The 7,904-nt window shown below is 43.5% G+C and overlaps 1 non-coding gene across 1 annotated transcript; it reads left to right on the top strand.

Annotated features, from left to right (window-relative positions):
* Positions 1 to 1,626: 1,626 nt before the first annotated feature.
* On the top strand, positions 1,627 to 1,733 carry LOC125123839 (U6 spliceosomal RNA). Its single transcript, XR_007134208.1, has one exon. It is a non-coding gene; the product is annotated as a U6 spliceosomal RNA (small nuclear RNA).
* Positions 1,734 to 7,904: the final 6,171 nt, after the last annotated feature.

Raw genomic sequence — 7,904 nt, 5'->3', positions numbered from 1 at the left:
AAGGATAGAAAAAATATCTCAGCTAAACAGCAACTAAAGAGATCCTGTTGCTAACTCTTTAGTTTTAATAAAACACGAAACACAATAGAGTTCCAGGTAGAAATAGACAGGCTTGTGGCTTTAGTTTGTACTGATGCAAGGTTGATTTCTCCAGGAAGTTGAGTCCATATGCCTCTGTAATACAGCATCAAAATGGATGTGCTTGTGGTGCCCAGGTCACATCCTTTCTCCTAACTTTGATCTCAGCCTCAGGGGTACTGGACAGCTCTGTTCAAGTGCAGATTCACCTTGTCAGCATCACAAGGCCACCTCTTAAGGCCTTCATCAGACTCAGGAGTCTGGGGACAAGGATAGATGTTCAGCAGTCAAAGCTCTCAGGAATAATCCCTCATCAGCAGGGATCAGAAACTGAAGGGTAAATGCTTCTACCTCCTCTCCTTTGGATGGACAGTCTGAGAGATGTCTGCATGTTTATTGGGGTCCTGGTGGAATGGAGCCTCATTATGCACAAAAGCAACATTAACAGAATTTTATGTGGCTTTTCCTCCATCCTTAAAATACCTCCAAACTCCCCTAGTCCAGCTTCTTGGGATTGTCTCCAAAATAAACCGCCTGCACCCAAGCATGTTCAGGCTCTGCTTTCAGGGAACCCAGGTAGGCAAAGCATGGATGAGTGCTTTAGAAAATGTTCCTGAGGAGGTGGGACAGAGCCCAGCAAAGTTTGGATGGGGCCTGGGAAAAGAAATTAAGATCAGAGCATGAACTGGAGCTTAGGCCCTGGGGAGCATGCCTCAGGTAGGCAAAGAGTCCAAGCCAGAGGATTTTTAGGAAAAAGGAGCAGGGAAGATGGGCCCCCAGAAAAGGAGAAGGGTCACAAAGACCACCTCTGGTATCTTCCTTTCCTCAACGCTGGAGCTCCTGATTCCCAGGCATTTAAGCAGAAATTCCCATCTTTTCTTTTTGTTTCTTTTTCTCTCTCTCTTTCTTTTTTTTCAGGACCACACCTGCGGCGTATGGAAGTTCCCAGGCTAGGAGTTGAATTGGAGCCACATCTGCTGGCCTATGCTGCAGCCACAGGAACTCCTGGTCCGAGCTGCGTCTGTGACCTACACCACAGCTCACGGCAATGCCGGATCCTTAACCCACTGAGAGAGACCAGGGATTGAATCCTCATCCTCATGGATACTATTCAGGTTCATTACCACTGAGTCACAATGGGAACTCCTGCATTTGTTCTCTTTTTGGTTCCTACCCAACCTTGCATTCCAGCAAAATCTCAGTCTGGTGCAGAGAAGCAACCCTTGCTTCTGGGCACAGGTATCACAAAATCAGAAGCCTCCTCTAAAACTTCATATTGTGTGTGCTTTTTTTTAATCAAACTATAGTTAATTTATGATATTGTGTTAGTTTCAGGTGTACAACAAAATGATGCAGATATATATATATATCTATATCTATCTATCTATCTATATCTATCTATATCTAATCTATCTATATCTATCTATCTATCTATATCTATCTATCTATATCTATCTATCTATATCTATCTATCTATATCTATCTATCTATATATATATATTCTTTTTTCCCCCTTTTTTCTGTTATAGGTTATTATAAGATAAACAAGTGCTCGCTTCGGCAGCACATATACTAAAATTGGAACGATACAGAGAAGATTAGCATGGCCCCTGCGCAAGGATGACACGCAAATTCGTGAAGCGTTCCATATTTTTCAAGGAGATCCTGCTGAATAGCATTGAGAACTTTGTCTAGATACTCATGCTGGAACAGAAGAAAGGCTGGGGGAAAAATGTAATGTATACATGTAAGGATAACCTGACCCCCTTGCTGTACAGTGGGAAAAAAAAAAAAGATAAACAACAAGGATTTACAGTATAGCACAGGGAACTATATTCACATCACGTTATTATTTATTAACAAAGATAACTGGAATCTCTCTGAGCCAACACAAACTAAGAGTAAGCTCTCTTTTGGAAAACCCAACTTCCAGACTCTGTAGTTCTCATGTAGCCTCTAAATGCATCTAAGTCTTGGGAAGAGAGGCCTGGTTTCCAGACCCAGCTGGAGACAGCCTCCTGGCTTGATGACCTGGGGATAGTCACCAACACTGTATTGGCCACAGTTTCTTGGCTATGTGGTGGAAATAAGATTATCCAGGCCCCTCCCTATCACATGGTCCTAGAATTTGAGAGCAATATGCTCTGTGGGGAACATCAGGTTATATACTGAGTGGACGCCTTTTTCAATCCAAAAAGTATTGACTGATGTCCACCTGATGTTAGGTTGTATGCTAGGTACTGTAGAAAATTCAAAAGGCCAAAGCCACCTAACCAAGAGTCTGTCAACTAACCCCCTTTTTACCCAAATTACCTGGATTCTCACTCAACCCCTGTCCTTCCATCCTTTCCTCAAGCTCTAACCTGCATCCTGATGAAATGGAGCTGGATCCTGTGGGTCCTTCCTGGGTACAAATCCTTTCTGTGTCCCCTGTTTCTTATTTGTAGGAAATAGGCTTCATTCAGCTTCCTTGACCTTCCCTGAGTTCCAAAAGGCAGATTCAAACAGTTGCTAATCAGGGAAGAGAGGGAAGCAGAAACAAAGGAAGAGCAGTCAAGAAACTAGTGCAGTGATAAAACAAGGGTCCTGGTTCCTCATCAGGAAAATATTTAACAATACCTTTGGTTTCTTCTGCAGGAGCAAAGGCTGCTGCCCAGGTGGAGGATAGTAACTTTAGGCTGAGCACAAGATTCCTGGAACACTGCCCTGTCACCTCACCACCAACCAATCAGAAGAAAGTCTGCACATACTGGAAGATAATGAAAACCCTGACCACCTCACCAATTGATTCTCCCTTTCAAAACTTTCATGATTTGGCAGAATCCAAGGGTTTGGCTTTTAGACACAAGTCCACCTTCTCCCCAGGTTGCTGGGCTCCTGGATAAAGTGGGCTTTCCTTAGCAACCAGCATTTGCCTCAAGTTTTGGCTTAAGAGTGGCAAGCAGGAGAGTTCCCATTGTGGCTCAGAGGGTTAAGAACCTGATACAGTGTCCATGAGGATGCGGGTTCAATCCCTGGCCTCTATCAGTGGGTTAAGGATCCAGCATTGCTGCAAGCTGTGGCATAGGTTACAGATCTGGTGTTGTGGCTGTGGCATAGGCCAGCAGCTGTAGCTCCGATTTGACCCCTAGCCTGGGAACTTCCATTTGCCGTGGGTGGGGCCCTAAAAAGAAAAAAAAAGTGGCAAGCAGCCAAACTTGAGTTCAGTAACACTGACTCCATCCTGCTCCTCCCCTAGGATATAATCCTGCCTTCCCTCCCATCAGTGTCTCCCTCAGCGCTATCTCTTACCTCTTATCCTTCAATGTTCTCATCTATTTTTTCATTCTGGAGAAACTTTCATCTTCATTTTTATTTGTCAAATATCTCCACAGAATTGTTAACTGAACTGTGCTTTCAGCTCTTAACTCCATCCAAACCAGGAGATGGGAAACTTTTTCTGTAAAGGGTCAGATGGTAAATATTTTATGTTTTGCAGGCCATGTGGTCTCTGTCACACCTACTCAACTCTGGCACTGTAGTCCAGGGGTAGCCATAGATAATATGTAGGCACGTCTGTGTTCCAATAAAACTTTATTTACAAATACAGGCTAGATTTGGCACATGGACTATTGTTTGTGGATTCCTGACCTAGGCAATGCTTCTTAAATGTTAATGTGCACACGAAGCATCTGGGAATCTTGCTAAAATGCAGTCTCTGATTCAGTAGGTCTGGAGTAGAGGCCAGCCATCTACTTTTCTAATAACGTGATGCTGATGTGACTGGTCTCAGGAGTAATACTCTTGATGACTTCTGTGACAGGAACAGCTGGCCCAACCACCAATCTCTCTTGCTGCCTCCTATCAAAGAGGCTGGAAAAGCCAAAAAGGCACCTTTTCATCTACCCCTATAGCTAGTGTGCCCACATGGGCCAGTTGTAGCAAATATGATGAAAGTAAAATGCTAGGGGTCTTTTGAGCGGCTCAGGAACTGCAGAAGGCTGATTAGCTCATCCTGGGTTGTCTAGAACACGTCTCTCTATCTGGAGAGATGAGGCAAAAACTTAGGGCTCAGAGGAGCAGGAGACAACTCGTAGCTGCAGGCAGGCTCTCTCCCTAGAGGAAAACTAGAGTGACTGAGCTGAGCAAGCCCAGTTCATTCTTCCCAAATTTAGCAACCAGCCACATCAACCCATCTCCCCGGGGACAGGGTAAACAGAGGGGCAGAGAGGAGCTGGAAGTGTATCATGAGGAAAGAAACCATTTCAAGTGGGACAGTCACATCACGCCCTCTCCAGTTATCTCTACATTTTTGTTCTCCTAACATGTTGGGCGTAACTAGTAGTCCTTCAGTCAAGAGGTGGTGTGCAGGAGTTCCCTTTGTGGCTCAGTGGTTAAAAAGCCCGACTAGTATCCATGAGAAGGTGGGTTTGATCCCTGGCCTCACTCAGTGGGTTAAGGATCCAACATTGTCGTGAACGGTGGTGTAAGTTCCTTCCTTTGCTTTTTAGGGCTGTACCAGTGGCATATGGAAGTTCAAGTTTCATATGGAATCTGAGCCAGATCCGCTGCCCTAAACCACAGCCACAGCAATACCAGCTCCAAGCCGCATCCATGATCTAGTCCAAAAGCTTGCAGCAATGCCGGATCCTTAACCCACTGAATGAGGCCAGGGATTGAACTTGCATCCTTATGGGTACTAGTTGGATTCTTAACCCACTAAGCCACGAAGGCAGCTTCTCCATATATCTTTTCAAATTTGTGTTTTTATATTCTTCAGATAAATACTCAGAAGTTGAATAGATGGATTATATGTTATTTCTACTCTTGATTTTTTGAGGAATCTCTTACTATTTTCCATAGTGGCTACACCAATTTATGTTCCTACCAATAGTGTATGAGGGTTCCCTGGCAATCTGTGGCATAGATTTTAGATGCAGCTTTGATCTGGTGTTGCTGTGGTTGTGGTGTGGACCTCAGGTACAGATTCAATTCAACCTCTAGCCCAGGACCTTCCATATGCCCCAGGTGTGCCTATAAAAAGGAAAAAAAACAAAGATGCTCCAATAACTAAATAACAGATATTTCAGTCATAAAATGCTAACGTCTAATGTTGCCCCAAATTTGAAAATAAACCCTTATTTTTCAAATATATTGTCTTGAAAAAATATATCCAGCCCTGACCTCTTTCTGAATTCCAGTCCACATTTCTTACTGCCTGTAGGGCTCCTTGTCTGGATTTCATTGGCCCTTCATGCTCACATATTTCCCCCAAATCTGGTCTACTCTTAGGTGCTTCTTTCTGACGACAGCCTCACCATTTTTTCAGCCTTCTATCCTGAAATCTCAGTGCCATATCTGATTCCTACATCTCCCTTGTTCATAAATTCACGTGATTCCACTTCTGCCCAAGTTCACCTGTTCTCTACCTACCCTCCATGCCAGCTACTGCTGCCTTAGTTCAGACCTTCTGGTCTACCTTCACCCACCAACCTGCACCAAAGCCAGGTTACTATTCCTAAGATGAACACTGGTCATGTTACACCAAAGCTCAACAGCGATTCCCTGTGCTTTGTGAACAATTCCTTCTTCTGGAAAATCAGGATTTGGGATCGTTTTTATCCCTAAACTTTTTTTTTTTTTTTTTGGTCTTTTTAGGGCCATACCCATGGCATATGGAAATTCCCAGGCTAGGGGTCTAATTGGGGCTATAGCTGCTGACCTATGCCACAGCCACAGCAACGCAGGATCTGAGCTGCATTTGCAAACTACACCACAGCTCATGGCAATGCTGGATCCTTAACTGGCTGAGAGAGGCCAGGGATCAAACCTGTATCCTCGTGGATACTAGCTGGGTTCATTACTGCTGGGCCACGATGGGAACTCCCTCCCCGAGCTATCTTTATCTGACCTTGATGATTCCCTTCACAAATACGTAACATTAAAAACCGTCTATTCTTCCCTTTGAGTGTGACTAAATCCCTGCGTTTCCTTGCCTTTGTCTTACACATCATTTCTCCTTGTCCATGAATGTCCAAATTCCTGGTGAGACTCCTCCATGAAGTTTCTCCTAAGCTGGAAGTGATTTCTCCTTCTTCTAAATTCTCTTCACACTCTATCACATATCACACAGCATTCCGTATTTTGTTGCTATCTCTAACCTCATTCTTCACTTCATCTTGGCTTGGCTATGGGACTCTTTGGGGTCTAGTTTGTGCTGGACATAATTCTCAGAGCCTGTAGCACAGGGCCAGGCAATCAATAAATGTTTATGGAAACAAAGGAAGGAGGAGAAACAGAAGGTGTGCTTCTTGGCTTTACAGAACTTATGATCTCATGCGGAAGCTAGACACAAATTTTTTTGATGCAAGACAGGATGAGGGAAGTATAACAATAAATACGTCTCGCAAAGGTGATATTTAACATCACTGAGAGGAATTAGAAGAAGTCACTGACTAAGGTGAGATTTTAAAACAGAGATTTGGGATGAAGAGCATTCCAAGTTAAGAAAATAGCATCACTTGCAAGAGGAGAGTTGCAGAACATGATTGATGAGTAAAGTGCATGCTTGTATGAAAGAGGGAAGGTTCTGTAGTTGGAGACTGATCATAGAAAGTGTCAGACCCCAGGGTAGGGAATTTGGACTTTATTCTGCAATGGGTGAACTTAAGATATTTAGTAGAGCAAAGAAAGAGCTCAGGGGTTAAAGGAGGCTGAAAGGCAACTTCCTTTGAAACAAAGAAAACTGTGTCTCAATGAGTAATCAGCTGCTGATTTGCCTGATTTTTTTTTTTTTTTTTTTTTTTTTGGCTACACGTATGGCATATGGAGGTTACTGGGCCAGGGATTGAACCTGCACCTCAGCAGCAACCTGGGCTATTGCAGTGATGACACCAGATCCTTAACCCTCTGCATCACAAGAGAATTCCTGATTGGCCTAATTTTTAAATCTGGGTATTCAGGTAGGGATGTCTGGAGAAATGGGGGATGATGGTGATAACCTTTTAAAGGGACATCACTTTTTTTTGTTTGTTTTTTTGTTTTGGCTTTTTAGGGCTGCACCCGTGGCATATGGAAGTTCCCAGTCTAGGGGTCGAATCGGAGGTACGGCTGCCAGCCTATGCCACAGCAACTCGGGATCTGAGCCTCGTCTGCAACCTACACCACACAGCTCACGGCAATGCCAGATCCTTAACTCACTGAGCAAGGCCAGGGATTGAACCCGCACCCTCATGGATACTAGCTGGATTCATTTCTGCTGTACCACAAAGGGAAATCCAGGGACATCACTTTTTAAACAATTATAAAAACCTCTATTTTCTTAAAGTGCATGTAAGTTAATCAAAGACTCCAGGGTCTGTTTGGATCATGTTTATTTTGATACCTTGAAAGCTTGGCAGTTGTCTAGAAATTCAATTATAACTCGCTTTTAAACAAAACCAGCCTTGGGAATGGTGGGTTTGAGCTATCTCAATATATTAACTTGACATTATGAGGCAGTTATGCTGCAGGTTCAGAAGGCTGATTAAATCTTAAAGTGAGCATAGAACAGGTGCCAAAAAGCATACACATTGTTTAATTGGCCCTTTCAATACAAAAGACAAAGGGGGAAAATCGGACCATTTCTGTTGTTTAAAAGGAGGCCTCCTCTGTGTCGAGTGGGAGAATCTAGCATTAGCTCCCTGGCTTTTCTTTAAGACTGTGGATTTATAAAGAAAAGCACAAATTGACAATCAGGGCTAGGAGGAAACTGTGGCTCCAAGCTACATGTAAATCACTTGGGAGGAAGAAAGAAATGTTAAATACCAACAAAGTGTTCAATCAAAACTTCAATTTGCTAGAAGAGA

The sequence above is a fragment of the Phacochoerus africanus genome, chromosome 3 (assembly GCF_016906955.1).
Source record: "Phacochoerus africanus isolate WHEZ1 chromosome 3, ROS_Pafr_v1, whole genome shotgun sequence".
Lineage (NCBI taxonomy): Eukaryota > Metazoa > Chordata > Mammalia > Artiodactyla > Suidae > Phacochoerus > Phacochoerus africanus.
This window is presented reverse-complemented; position numbering and strand designations above follow the sequence as displayed.